At 38.1% G+C, this 15,223-nt stretch overlaps 3 long non-coding RNA genes across 4 annotated transcripts; 1 reads left to right on the forward strand and 2 right to left on the reverse strand.

Annotated features, from left to right (window-relative positions):
* Window positions 1-529: 529 nt before the first annotated feature.
* LOC145647057 (uncharacterized) lies at window positions 530-2,633 on the reverse strand. Its single transcript, XR_014116269.1, has 2 exons — window positions 2,384-2,633; window positions 530-1,968 (listed from the first exon to the last, which is right to left on the reverse strand). It is a non-coding gene; the product is annotated as an uncharacterized LOC145647057 (long non-coding RNA).
* Window positions 2,634-2,771: 138 nt separating this feature from the next.
* Window positions 2,772-3,880, forward strand: LOC145647068 (uncharacterized). The gene is made up of 3 exons (XR_014116272.1): window positions 2,772-3,277; window positions 3,495-3,531; window positions 3,630-3,880. It is a non-coding gene; the product is annotated as an uncharacterized LOC145647068 (long non-coding RNA).
* A 147-nt stretch (window positions 3,881-4,027) lies between these two features.
* LOC145647079 (uncharacterized) lies at window positions 4,028-9,773 on the reverse strand. 2 transcript variants are annotated; one of them, XR_014116274.1, is made up of 3 exons: window positions 9,749-9,773; window positions 6,365-6,670; window positions 4,028-4,433 (listed from the first exon to the last, which is right to left on the reverse strand). It is a non-coding gene; the product is annotated as an uncharacterized LOC145647079 (long non-coding RNA). The 2 variants fall into 2 exon arrangements; XR_014116275.1 differs by lacking the exon at window positions 9,749-9,773 and adding an exon at window positions 9,606-9,734.
* Window positions 9,774-15,223: the final 5,450 nt, after the last annotated feature.

Genomic DNA, 15,223 nt, shown 5'->3' on the forward strand with positions numbered 1-15,223 from the left:
CCCCACTAGTCACGTGGTACGGCCCGCCGCCTGCAGTGGGAGTTCATGGTCTTGTGTGAAACCACGACTATGTAGTCACACACACCTGCACCGGGTTATTCTCCTAATGTCTGTGTGTGTATCCCTGTCGATCTGTGTTCTCGCTAATGTTCACGTACGTGGTACACTTTATGATTGTGTGTTCAACGTTGCTCATGTTCATCTTGCCTTTTTGGTGTGAGCGCCACTGTGTTCGTTATTCGTGTTTGTCTAATAAACGTCTGTCTACGTCTAGGGAGTTTGTGGGACCTGCGGCACTCGGGCCGTCACAGCTGTTTAATTTCACGGACCGCACAACTATTTTAAAGTGCGGAATAAGTGAATAGAGAATGAACTAACTAAATGGGGCGTAGCTGAAAATATTCGCGTAACTGAACTCCATTAGATGAAATACGTTGACTGAGACAAAGGAAAGTGACTTCTGCGCTTGTTTTAGAAAAGCCTCTGCAAGACCACGAGTGTGGCCATTATGCACTGTCAGACAACAGGCAAACTTTGATTCACATTTATTAACATTTGTAGAAGAAATTGAGCTACGGGTGGCCATTTGTTCTGTTACATAACTGTATATAAAACAAAGTTTACAGGCGTTGATTGCTCATTTCCATATAGATATCAAACTGGGGTACAAAAGTAATCTTGCGCACAAATGCAGAATATAAAATGTCTTGTTTTGTAGAAAATTGCGTTGTAATCAAAGCCTAATTTTCATTTCAAATTCAATTACTTCTTAGGAATAAAGCTTTAATTCTTAAAAATTAAAGTTTTTTTTTTTGTTGTCCAAAAACACATGCAAACTGTTATGACTTTTTAAAAGAAATGAAACAGCTTTATTATCGTTCAATACAATAGAGCTTTCTTCTGCCCTTTCTAGATGCCAAGGGACAACTTCATTATTAATTAATATCATTACCAGAAGACACAAGAGTCATAGAGACCCTGCTCCCATTGCTGGGTTTAAGCAGCATTACTCGGCCAATCTGGGAGAAAGTGTAAGTGTTTAGATCATTTTATACTATAATTATAATGATTTATATAGACTGTGTCCAGTTTTATTTATTTAGCCTTCACACTTTCCTGACTTGTACAGATGGTAGTCCAAAATATGCTGTCCATTAGTGGAGTTTCCACTGCCCAGGTGGGGTCAATGGATGATTCATTTCCTTTACAATTCATCACTATTTCTCACCCAAGAAACAGGAGGACTGTAAGGAGGTTCATACCATCCGGAGCAGAACTGCTGAACACTTTATGATCACAGAATCAACGGGAGAGATTTGCTCTTTGGACCACAGCACCCATGTAGAAGGTGCAGATGTACTTTCTTGCATAAATCTAGCTTTCCATTAAGAACACACAGTAGGACATGATGTTTGTTCACTTTGTAGACCAGCCATTTTGAGCTATTTGTACTTGTTCACTTTAACACCAGATATCTGAAATTGTACACACAGCACCATGATCATTGAGGATTCAAATTGAAGTAGAAACTTGGGCATCCAAGTTAGACATCCATTCACATCCAGACTTATTTCTCCATCATTTAGGGTCCATTTGACCTCATCTAATAGAGAAGAAAATGTCGAAAAACAAGAAACGCCTTTGATTTTGGAGGCTTATAAGTGTTTCTATTGATGCTGGAGATTTATTTTCATTCAACCTCTACATTTCCTGATTCACCAGGGTCTTGTCCAAAAACATGCAAAGTTTGAGGCAGATACAATAAAGAATTCAAGAGCTACACTGTATTTTCTACTTGGTCTCATCTGGCGTCTCCAATGTGTCCTCCTGGAGCCTCTGTGACTATGCAGTCCTGAGGTGTGAGGGGTGTCCACAGATTGGCAGGGGGTAGAAGCTGATGGCTCTGGGGGTGGGCCAGAAGAGGTGTGAAATCTCTCAGATGGGGGAGGGCAGGGTGAATTTTCTTCACTGCAAGACATGAAGATGAAAATAAATACAAATTGCCATACTAAATAAGAAAATTATTACATTGACTACATACATTTACATCACTATAGTGCCTTTGCATGATCAAGGACGCTTTACAATCATAACCAAGATACCAATGAACTAGAATGATGATCAATGCTAATGCTAATGCCTAGTGCAAAATACATAGGCGCCATCTCAAACAATAATTTACCTTTACATTTAGGGCATGTAGCAGACGCGCTTATCCAGATAGAGTTACGACTTACACAATCAGTGCGATAAACAATACAACAACAAGTACTAGAGTTTCAGTCAACATGGGAGCAAATTGAGTGGACATTTAAATATTACGTAATCAACACTGAACTTTTACAATAAAGAATCACGCATGCTATATGAATTTTATACTTACGGTACATCGAGCACGGCGTCGATTCCAAGCTCAAAAGCGTCTTGCTGAACAGAATCCATGCTAGCAGCCGTGGAACCGTCATCGCTCTCACCTCGCTAAATCTAAATAGCTCCTCATGGACATCAGAAACTGTAAATCGCCTTTTCCTCTCCATTACTGTGATAAAAATGACACATTTTTACCAAAAGCGGAACGTGTTACAAAAACAAAGCGAACTAGCCAAAATGGAATGACTTGCGTATGCGATACGTTTCCAAAACGGAAGACGTTAGTGCGCAACAGGACCTTATATTGTGATTACGCATGGCCCGCCCCACCTCTGTAGTGTAGTATTCAAGGCAAATGAGGTGTCGATGTTTTCTTCTGACGGAATACTATTTGCTGAAAGTGGTTTCAATCACTTTGGTTTCAACGGTCCATTACTATAAGCTCTTTTGATAGGCCAACCATGAACAGCAACGCAATACGGAATCTTGCCATAGGTAGAAAAGCAAAGCAATCAAAGAGAATATTTATTCGATGGACGAATAACAAACACGGATTCTAAGAAAGGAGGGTACAATGCTCTATTCAGGAACAGTTTTAGGATAGTAACGTGCAGTTTGATGTAACTAAAGGTTTGCGTATTTTGTGTTAGGTTATGAAGGAACCGAACGTGTGTTTTTGCTCTAAGAAGTGAGCAAGCTAATAAAGAGCTGTATTAGCATTCTATATACTTTTTTAAACATGTCACGGTGTTTATTTGATGGTAATTGAAGTTCTCTTATATCGGAAGAATGTTGTAAAAGGCAACTTAAAAGGGCAGGCATGTGTTTGTGTAAATTTAGCCGAAAAACACGGTGTATTCAGCATGGGATTTCTGGCGAACGGATGCATGTAGACGGCTGAAAATCGGTAAGCAGGTACTTGTATTAGTCCTAAGAAATGTTATGTTGATAAATGTACTGTACTTTAAGAATATTCGATTTTATCAAGTAATTTATTTAAGTATGCCCGTCTGGGGACGCCCGCGTGCCCGCTAGGGGGCGTGGTGCATTATGGGGTATATGTGCCTGTACTTTATTACGTAATTGCATTTGTATTGATTTTTGGGAAAAATAAACATCTGTAGATGTAAGAGAACATCAAAGTGGAGAACACCCCAGCTGGTGAGTAGCATCAAAGCACCACATCAATAATCTGAGTTTACATACATCCACTCCATGGACACCAGTTTAAAAATTCTACTTTTATTTCAAATATAAAGGCTCAGAATGCAAGAAGTTGAAGAGAGTACGCATCTTCTTCAGACGAGCATGGCAGGCTATAAAAAGCACCTTGTCCTGTGCCAAGCGCTCCAACAAAATTAGCCCTACTCTTTAACTTTTCCCAGCTCTTTTTACCAATTTATTTTGTATTTCTTTTTTCCCTTCATTTTCCCCAACCTGCCTTTTCATTTTCTGAAATAACATCTTTTGACTTTTTGATTAATAAACTTTACTTCATGCAAAGATATAATCTGTTTGCATTCTAGACCTTTTAATCATATTTTTCATTCTAAGACCAGCCAGGTTATGATTCTAATTTGGCCAAATAAATCTTGAATGATTCAACTCACTTTAATAACATTTTTAGATTATCACATATATGTACAGTTTCATGTCACTCAGCATTAAGAGAGAATTTCACACTCACCTTTAGTGAGAGGAAGTACAGTAAAGAGAAAACACAAACTGAGCATCCTTGTCTCTATGGAAACACCACTGACTTCCCAGCACACACTGACAACTCTACACCCAGATCTCCACTACCACTGTGGACACACACTGACTCCAGAACACTCACAGCATTTCTTCAGTACTCCAGACCCTAATGTCCACCCAGCAGAGAGGAACTGGGAACAAATGAACTTGGCCAGAGCTCTTATGTTTCTTTTCAAGTTCACATCACCAGCTTTACAGAGACATACAAAACCACACACAGTGCCATCATGTCCTTTGACCTGTGAGGACTCTGGTTGTTTCTTCCTTTGTGATGTATCCCACAACCCACACTGACCATGATGCTGCATCTGTGAAACCATATAGGAGACACACATGCTCATTACAAAGCAAAGGGGGTGAAGTCTGATGTAAAGGAGAGAAAAAAGCAGACATATTATCCCCTCACTCTTATTCTCAAACTCTTCTAAGTTTATAGTTTTAAAATGCAGTTTATAGAGTTAATCACCTCAAAGCTTGCGTACATAGAAATATTTGCATTACTTTTTCATGGCTTGATATATTTTATGTTTGCACTATCTTATGATGTCCTGTGTACTTAATATTTTATTCATTGTATCAAATTTGTTTTAGTGGTAAATATACTTTGAACCATTATGCACTGTCACTACAGAATGCTGTCTGCTTTATGTCTCCAGAGTCTATAAGCATGCAAACACACCCACATTCAAGAATTTCTAGATAGTGAGAGGACCTGCTTTTTGTTTGCTTTTTCAGTTTCCACATCACAATAATTTGTTGTGGACCATTGCTTATGCAGAAAAGTTCTTTAAGATTTTTTGTGAGTAATATGAAGTTCTGGATTTACAGAATGAGTCAAAAACAAACAACAAAAACCTGCATTACTCACAATAAGAACCTATTTGAATTTTGATCAACTCTATTAATCACCCTTTGAACATGGACATGGTTTGGGTAGTACATGAGCAGTCCCTTTTCTCAGTGAAGTACTGACATCTCTCCTCACAGTACACAATATTACCTAAATTATCAGTAACCATACCAGTCCTCCTCATACTAAACCTGTTTTGTACTAAATTAAATTCAAACTGGACCTGCCATTGAGAACACACTGTAGGCTACAGTGTGTTCTCAATGGCAGGTCCAGTTTGAATTTAAGTCCTAGTTTTAGTCTGTGTTTAAAACATCATCCTTTATCCCAATTTCACATTAGAATAGACCCAGCAGTCAGAGTTGTGCTGTTTTGATTATTAAACTACACTTTACAGAATAAATGTATTTTGTACTATTTCTAGCTAGAAACCACTGATAAGCCTGTCATGGCATAAGGCAAGAAATAGACTGGAAGGAAACTGAGCTTGTGAGTATGTGACCACAGCTCAGCTGCAGCGGTGCAGAAGCAGCATGGTTGTCACTTCTGGTCTAAAATGGGCTTTAGATTCTGCTCTGGTACCCACTGCCCACTGGTTGGAACTGTGAGAACTGAAACCACAGCAGATGTCAGATATCCTGAGCTCTCAGACCAGAACAGTCTCCTCCTTCTTCTGGGACGTTCATAAGGTGTTTTGAGAGCGAAATGTTTATTGACTTTAAAAACTGCACATACTTACTTTAAGATGCCATACACATATCAAATACTTTTCTACCACAATTTAATCCACAAACCATATTTTCTCACACTACTAATAGATTAAGAACACTGCTGTAAAAGTGGAGCCTGTATGTTATATCTGATGTATTCACTGAGCTGAGATATTTCATGACAAGTATTTACATGAAAGTAGGGTCATACACTGACCATGACTGCAGACATTAGCATTAGGGTGTTTATACAGCAGGAGACAAACAGGGAATATCTGGGAACAATTACTGGGAGGGGTAAGAGACAAAACCCACATGAGACATATGTCAAGGGGCAGAGCAGGGGAGGAGCTACAAACTAAAACATAGAAAAGCACATGGAGACAAAGACATACTAAAGCAATAACATGTAATTGTCTTCTACTCTTTACTACAGTGTAGCCTATAGAAACGTATACCAGGAAATATAGGACAATTATATTTTAACTATATTAAAAAGTACACAGACTTCATAAGATGGAATCATAAGATATGCAGAAATATTTAATAATTATTTGTTAAGCAAAACATTTTTCCAGTTCTACCTGAGAAAGTCAGCTTGCTTAAATAACATTTTTATATTAACAAATAAATGTACAATTTAATGCAATTCAGCATTAAAAGAGAATTTCACACTCACCTTCAGTGAAGAGAAGACACAAACTCAGCAGCTTTGTCACTATGGAGACACCAGCACACACTGACAACTCTACACCCAGAACTCCACCACCACTGTGGACACACACTGACTCCAGAACTCAGTCCAGAACTCTCTCAGCTATACTTCACTAAAGTCTGCAAGGATGTCACTACAGTAATGTAGTGTCTTGTGAGTCCTGAGAACACCTGAGGTTTGTTTTTTCATTGTGTAGTTTCACAGAGCCCACAGGGCCCCTGTTGCCTCTGTGAACCAGACATGCATGTTGTGGTTTCAGTGTGGGGGTGTCTATGGGGGAAGAAAGAAGAGGCTTGAGAAACCACCAGAAGGCTGAAAAAGCCTCCTTGTTGACAACTTGCCATTAAAGCAGCCATGTTTACTGGTGGACAAATACTGCATATGCTACTTATAGTGTAGTCATGATACTTTATAAACATAAAATGCATAAATACAGCAAACATCATACAGCATAAATACATAAAATCAGCAATAGAGCGGGTTGTTTTTTGGTAATGAATGGTGTTTCAAACTATGGATGTTTATGTCTCCTCCACCACAAATCCTTTTTTCTTGTAATAAAGTAAATATTTGTATTATTCTATTTATTATGTATTTGACAAGCCAGTTATACAGAGCCTGGGTGATCAGTTATAATTAGACTCTGCCTTTGCTATGAGCCATTACACTTAATACTAAAAACTGCTGGTTAAAACCACAAGGACTAAAAGCACGACTAACAGCTCGCTCAGACCACGTGTTTTTCTTGTTAAAAACAGCTCAGGTAGCACAGAGGTTCTAAATCCAGTCATTGTGGCCCCCAGCAACATCATTATTTCTCATGTTCCTGTGCCTCATACACCTTCACTTCGGCCCAATCACATTTCACCCCTTGGTAAAAATCTACACTAAATCTAAGAATAAAATGGTTTAAAACATATTACTTTTAATATGCATGGTTTTACCTAATCCTAGAGATATATAATAAAGTTATCTGTTACAGGACAAGGGGATTTTCAGATCCAATACAGACATTAAGTCATATAAAATCAAACACATTTGGAAAAAGAACTAAAATTCTTACACTCTAATGCACAAACATTAAAAAAATTAGATCCCCTCTAAAATCCTCAATGTCAGACCTAGCTACCATACATTGTACATTCTTTAAATGGAGAAGAGCATTTTGAAGTCTGATTTCTGACTCAGTCACTGCTCAAATGGTCAAACCAGAACTGTATACATATTTTTATAATTATGGCCCCTCCACTTACTGGCTTAGAAGCAGTGTTACTGTGATTTGTATTACTTTATCTGACACCAAACCAGAGGTGATAAATCTGATTTTGAACCCTGGCAGACTCAAAGGGGCCTGGATGTTGCACCAACTGCTGTGATCAGATCATCATAGTGAATCAACATACAAGACAACACACCGGGAATGCACACCTCGGGAGGATAACAGGACCTCTAGAAAGTTGGACTAGACATTAATTGCTTATTTTTTCACTTATTAAATTCATTTTTCTTTTTAAATTGTTATTATAGTGGTGACCATTGTTGGCCAGAGGAGGATGGGCCCCCTTTTGAGTCTTGGTTCCTCTCAAAGTTTCTTCCTCTTACTTCTTCCTCTTGGGACATTTTTCTAGCAACTGTTGCCCTTGGCAATCCAGTAAAAACTGCAATCTAACGTTTTACCACTAGGTGGACCCATGCTACAATTTTACGTAAATCATATGGCAACACCGGGATTATAAAATGACAAATTTCTTATTAAGACTGATATCATTTATTTTTAAAAAGTCCAATTTTCCTTCTATAAGATTGATGTATTTTTTTATTGACTTGCATAATTCATACCTTTAACCGGTGCATTATTGTACAGACCAAGAAAAGGCTTTTGATATGTAGAAGCTGAAAGCAACAGTACATTTGTGGTGTGAGTACAGTTCACATCTCTAGTGGTGGAGTGACATTCTTACAGAGTGAGGACCAGTTTTTTGGCCAACAAACAAGTTACTCCTGCAAACAAATTCCATATCAAATTTGAAACTGAACCACACTACTCAAACTGAACATGTGCAATTAAAATACACCCTGACTTATGTTTCATGCACTGCATTATGTATAAAAATAATGTTTTGAAATTAAATACTCCTTTAAACATCTGTTCAAACTTTTTTAAAGTCTCAGGTAGCCAGTTCTGTGGCTGCCCTAATTCCACCTGCTGTTGTAACAGACACAGTTGTGTGTAATGTCGAGAGAGAGAGAGAGACACAGTTGTGTGTAATGTCGAGAGAGAGACACAGTTGTGTGTAATGTCGAGAGAGAGAGAGAGAGAGAGCACCGTCAGCACCGTCACCTTTCTGCTCGCCTTCTCAACACTCCTTTTTCTTTGGTAACGCTGTACGGTGCTTTTTACTGTTTCCTTTACGTATAAATACAGTGATGGTAGCCGTGTGACCTGGCTTGAAGTGGTCCAGGAGAGAATAAAAGTATTTCAGATTGCCCACACCAGTGTGTGTGTCACTCCATGTTAACTCCACGCATCGCGGTTACCCCGTAGCACCTGTTCCTCACTCCAGGTAAGAAGCGTTACACTATTTTCATTAATAAGCCTTTACACTACACACTTTGGGTGTCGTAGTGAAATGAACTGACCAAACAGCAGTGAGGGAGGTTATGTTGGGTCTCACCCCCTGAGCTTCTACATCGTGTCTCTGTGACAAAGGACGGAGCCACTTAACTAAGAATGAGACCGTCCTCACTGACAATGTGAGAATATCTGATAGATCACTGACTGATAAGGAAGAAAGAGGACGTACAAAACCTACCGCATCTCTATATTTGGTGTGTGTTGTGTTGACCTTAGTTTGTCAGAGTTTCATCTGAATACACTTCCTCTCCACTATAAGTGTAGCTGTGAAGTCATTTAGTAGACTGTATTGAAGAGTGTGTACGGTGTGTATCAGCAGTCCTGCTGTAGCTGTGTGTAGCGTGTGTGTAACTCAGTAAGAATGCAGGTGTGTGTTTATCTGCTCCTTGTGCTCCACGCTGCTGATGTTGAGTGTTACCTTCTCTCTACAGGTGTTGTCATCCTCATACATTCATTTACATAAAGGTATTTATATCTGGGATCAGCAGAGAGCAGCAGCTCACCACTTACCCCAGATTCTGTCTAACGACAGAACTCTTTAGTTTAGAACAAAAGCTGTTAAATGCTAACCTTGCTAGCAAACACTCGAAGTGAACAGCAACTCAAATATAGCCTTCGTAAATCCATGCCCACAAACTTCTCTCAAGCCGGTCAAACCGCATCCAAGTGTTAATAAATGTCTCCCAGACTAGTCGGTGTGTCGTATAACTCACTGTGAACTAGACAAGTGAAGAAACATCACCGGGACGCGACCTGGATGAGGTTTGAGGACATGTAGCTCGATATCTGACTCATTTACAAATCCTATTAGCTATCGTTGCTGTTGGCTTCCAGTGTTTGTTAGCAATGTTAGCAGCTTTTGTTCTAAACTAAAGGAGCAAAATATGGACTCCAAATATGTCTTGTCCACCCAGGTTAAGGGAGAATAAAGTAAATTTGTTGACTTTATTTGTTAAGTGGGACTGAAATCTGCGCTGTGGTTCGGTCCACTAGAGAGGAACCGGTGCTAATTACTTGCTAATTGCTAATTACTTACTTCAGACCAGCATAAGGTAGGAATTGTAGGAACATTACTAAGACTGACACAATTAAGACACAGAGTATTATGACTCTAACTAGGAAAATTTTGGTCTATAAGTTTGTACTTTTATAAAACTTTATATATATATATATAGATATATATATATATATATATAGATATATAGATATATATATATATATATATATAGATAGATAGATAGATAGATATAGATATATAGATAGATATCTATCTATCTATCTATCTGTCTGTCTGTCTATCTATCTATCTATCTATCTATCTATCTATCTATCTATCTATCTATCTATCTATCTATCTATATGTATGTATGTATGTATGTGGTTGATTGTATATGTGCTACAGTATTTTACATGTGTATGATGTGTGTGTTTGGTGCTTCTGTGTGTTTTCCCAAGTGGGGAGTGGGTGGGGGTTTGGGGGAGAGACTACAGAGAGGATTCTGATCTCATGAGTGTTGACATACAAAATGTCACACGCTTTATGAAAAGCAAACACTTCATCCAAAACTATTTCCAAAATGATATTTTTGCATCAAGCATCTATACAAATATAAAATGTATGGCTTATTCTGCATGGCCACTACACACTGATATGATAAATGGAAAACACTACTAGCTTGTGTCTGCAATAACATGTTTTTGTCAGGCTGCTCTGGTACACACTGAACACTCATGATGTGTTGTGCTTCACCTTCCACCACTCTCCATTCCTAAATCCTGTTGAGGAGTTCTTTTCAGCATGGAGGCAGAAGGTCCATGATCACCAACCCCACCTACACATACACCTTCTCCAGGTGATGGAGGAAGCTTGTGGTGACATTGATGATGGAGCATGTCAGGGGTGGATACGTCACGCCAGGTGGTAGTTCCCTCACGCCCACAATGACCGGATTTAGAACCTCTGTGCCAGCTGAGCTGTTTTTAAAAAGAAACATGTGATCTGAGCGAGTCATGGTTTTGGTCCTTGTGGTTTTAACCAGCAATTTTTAGTATTAAGTGTAATGGCTCATATCAAAGGCACAGTCTAATTATAACTGATCACCCAGGCTCTGTTTAACTGGCTTGTCAAATATCTTTCAAATACACAATAAATAGAATAATACAAATATTTACACTTTATTACACTCTATATTTACACTTTATATTTACACTCTATTGCTGATTTTATGTATTTATGCTGTGTGATGTTTGCTGTATTTATGTATTTTATGTTTATAAAGTGTCATGGCTACACTATAAGTAGCGTATGCAGTTTTTGTCCACCAATAGACTGGCTGTGTTACATGGCTGCTTTAACGGTAAGTTGTCAACAAGGACCTTCTGGTGGTTTCGCAAGCCTCGTCTTTCTTCCCCCACAGACACCCCCACACTGAAACCACAACATGCATGTCTAGTTCACAGAGGCACCAGGGGCCCTGTGGGCTCTGTGAAGCTACACAATGAAAAAACAGACCTCAGGTGTACTCAGGAATCACAAGACACTACATTACTGTAGTGACATCCTTGTGGACTTCAATGAAGTACTGCTGAGAGAGTTCTGGACTGATCTCTGGAGTCAGTGTGTGTCCACAGTGGTAGTGGAGTTCTGGGTGTAGAGTTGTCAGTGTGTGCTAGTGTTTCCATAGTGACTGCTGCTGAGTTTGTGTCTTCTCTTCACTGAAAGTGAGTGTGAAATTCTCTTTTAATGCTGAATTGCATTAAATTGTACATTTATTTGTTAATATAAAAATGTTATTTAAGCAAGCTGACTTTCTCAGGTAGAACTGGAAAAATGTTTTGCTTAACAAATAATTATTAAATATTTCTGCATATCTTATGATTCCATCTTATGAAGTCTGTGTACTTTTTAATATAGTTAAAATACAATTGTCCTATATTTCCTGGTATACGTTTCTATAGGCTACACTGTAAAGAGTAGAAGACAATTACATGTTATTGCTTTAGTATGTCTTTGTCTCCATGTGCTTTTGTATGTTTTAGTTTGTAGCTCCTCCCCTGCTCTGCTCCTTGACATGTGTCTCATGTGAGTTTTGTCTCTTACCCCTCCCAGTAATTGTTCGCAGATATTCCCTGTTTGTCTCCTGCTGTATAAATACCCTAATGCTAATGTCTGCAGTCATGGTCAGTGTATGACCCTACTTTCATGTAAATACTTGTCATGAAATAACTCAGCTCAGTGAATACATCAAATATAACATACAAGCTCCACTTTTACAGCAGTGTTCTTAATCTATTAGTGGTGTGAGAAAATATGGTTTGTGGACTAAATTGTGGTAGAAAAGTATTTGATAAGTGTATGGCATCTTAATGTGAATATGTGCAGTTTTTAAAGTCAATAAACATTTTGCTGGTATGGTATGGTTACTGATAATTTAGGTAATATTGTGTACTGTGAGGAGAGATGTCAGTACTTCACTGAGAAAAGGGACTGCTCATGTACTACCCAAACCATGTCCATGTTCAAAGGGTGATTAATAGAGTTGATCAAAATTCAAATAGGTTCTTATTGTGAGTAATGCAGGTTTTTGTTGTTTGTTTTTGACTCATTCTGTAAATCCAGAACTTCATATTACTCACAAAAAATCTTAAAGAACTTTTCTGCATAAGCAATGGTCCACAACAAATTATTGTGATGTGGAAACTGAAAAAGCAAACAAAAAGCAGGTCCTCTCACTATCTAGAAATTCTTGAATGTGGGTGTGTTTGCATGCTTATAGACTCTGGAGACATAAAGCAGACAGCATTCTGTAGTGACAGTGCATAATGGTTCAAAGTATATTTACCACTAAAACAAATTTGATACAATGAATAAAATATTAAGTACACAGGACATCATAAGATAGTGCAAACATAAAATATATCAAGCCATGAAAAAGTAATGCAAATATTTCTATGTACGCAAGCTTTGAGGTGATTAACTCTATAAACTGCATTTTAAAACTATAAACTTAGAAGAGTTTGAGAATAAGAGTGAGGGGATAATATATCTGTTTGTTTCTCTCCTTTACATCAGACTCCACCCCCTTTGCTTTATAATGATCATGTGTGTCTCCCATATGGTTTCACAGATGCAGCATCATGGTCAGTGTGGGGTTGTGGGATACATCACAAAAGAAGAAACAACCAGAGTCCTCACAGTCAAAGGACATGATGGCACTGTGTGTGGTTTTGTATGTCTCTGTAAAGCTGGTGATGTGAACTTGAAAATAAACATAAGAGCTCTGGCCAAGTTAATTTGTTCCCAGTTCCTCTCTGCTGGGTGGACATTAGGGTCTGGAGTACTGAAGAAATGCTGTGAGAGTTCTGGAGTCAGTGTGTGTCCACAGTGGTAGTGGAGATCTGGGTGTAGAGTTGTCAGTGTGTGGTGGGAAGTCAGTGGTGTTTCCATAGAGACAAGGATGCTCAGTTTGTGTTTTCTCTTTACTGTACTTCCTCTCACTAAAGGTGAATGTGAAATTCTCTCTTAATGCTGAGTGACATAAAACTGTACATATATGTGATAATCTAAAAATGTTATTAAAGTGAGTTGAATCATTCAAGATTTATTTGGCCGAATTAGAATCATACCCTTGGCTGGTCTTAGAATGAAAAATATGATTAAAAGGTCCAGAATGCAAACAGACTATATCTTTGCATGAAGTAAAGTTTATTAATCAAAAATAAATAAAAAAGTCAAAAAATAATTCAGAAAATGAAAAGACAGGTTGGGGAAAATGAAGGGAAAAAAAATACAAAATAAATTGGTAAAAAGAGCTGGGAAAAGTTAAAGAGTAGGGCTAATTTTGTTGGAGTGCTTGGCACAGGACAAGGTGCTTTTTATTGCCTGCCATGCTCGTCTGAAGATGAGTACTCTCTTCAACTTCTTGCATTCTGAGCCTTTATATTTGAAATAAAAGTAGAATTTTTAAACAGGTGTCCATGGAATGAATGTATGTAAACTCTAATTATTGATGTGGTGCTTTGATGCTACTCACCAGCTGGGGTGTTCTCCACTTTGACTGCCTCTGTAATAGATTCTGCTACTCCACCCAGATCCTCTCTTACATCTACAGATGTTTATTTTTCCCAAAAATCAATAAAAATGCAATTACATAATAAAGTACAGGCACATATTTAAAGTGAACAAACATCATGTCCTAATGTGTGTTCTTAATGGAAAGCTAGATTTATGCAAGAAAGTACATCTGCACCTTCTACATGGGTGCTGTGGTCCAAAGAGCAAATCTCTGCCGTTGACTCTGTGATCATAAAGTGTTCAGCAGTTCTGCTCCAGATGGCACGAACCTCCTTACAGTCCTCCTGTTTCTTGGGTGAGAAATGAGAAATAATCAGTGATGAATTGTAAAGGAAATTAATCATCCATTGACCACACCTCGGCAGTGGAAACTCCACTAATGCACAGCATATTTTGGACTGCCATCTGTACAAGTCAGGAAAGTGTGAAGGCTAAATAAATAAAACTCTGGATACAGTCTATGTAAATCATTAAAATTATAGTATAAAATGATGTAGACACTTACACTTTCTCCCAGACTGGCCGAGTAATGCTGCTTAAACCCAGCAATAGTAGCAGGGTCTCTGTGACTCCTGTGTCTTCTGGTAATGATATTAGTAATGAACTTGTACCTTGGCATCTAGAAAGGGCAGAAGAAAGCTCTATTGTACTGAACAATAATAAAGCTGTTTCATTTCTTTTAAAAAGTCATAACAGTTTGCATATGTTTTTGGTCAACTTAAAAAAAACACCATTTAATTTTTAAGAATTAAAGATTTATTCCTAACAAGTAATTGAATATGAAATGAAAATTAGGCTTTGATTACAACACAATTTTCTACAAAACAAGGCTTATTTTACATGCTGCATTTGTGCACAGGATTACGTTTGTACCCCAGTTTCATATATCTATATGGAAAGGAGCAATCAACGCCTGTAGACTTTATTGTTTTATATAGTTATTATGTAACAGAACAAATGGCCACCCGTAGCTCAATTTCTTCTACAAATGTTAATACATATGAATCAAAATTTGCCTGTTGTCCGACAGTGCACAATGGCCACACTAGTGGTCTTACAGAGGCTTTCCCTTGTCTCAGTCAAGGCATTTCATCTAATGAAGGTCGGTTACCCG

Source organism: Electrophorus electricus, chromosome 2 (genome assembly GCF_041902795.1).
Source record: "Electrophorus electricus isolate QZ-2024a chromosome 2, ASM4190279v1, whole genome shotgun sequence".
NCBI classification, from domain to species: domain Eukaryota; kingdom Metazoa; phylum Chordata; class Actinopteri; order Gymnotiformes; family Gymnotidae; genus Electrophorus; species Electrophorus electricus.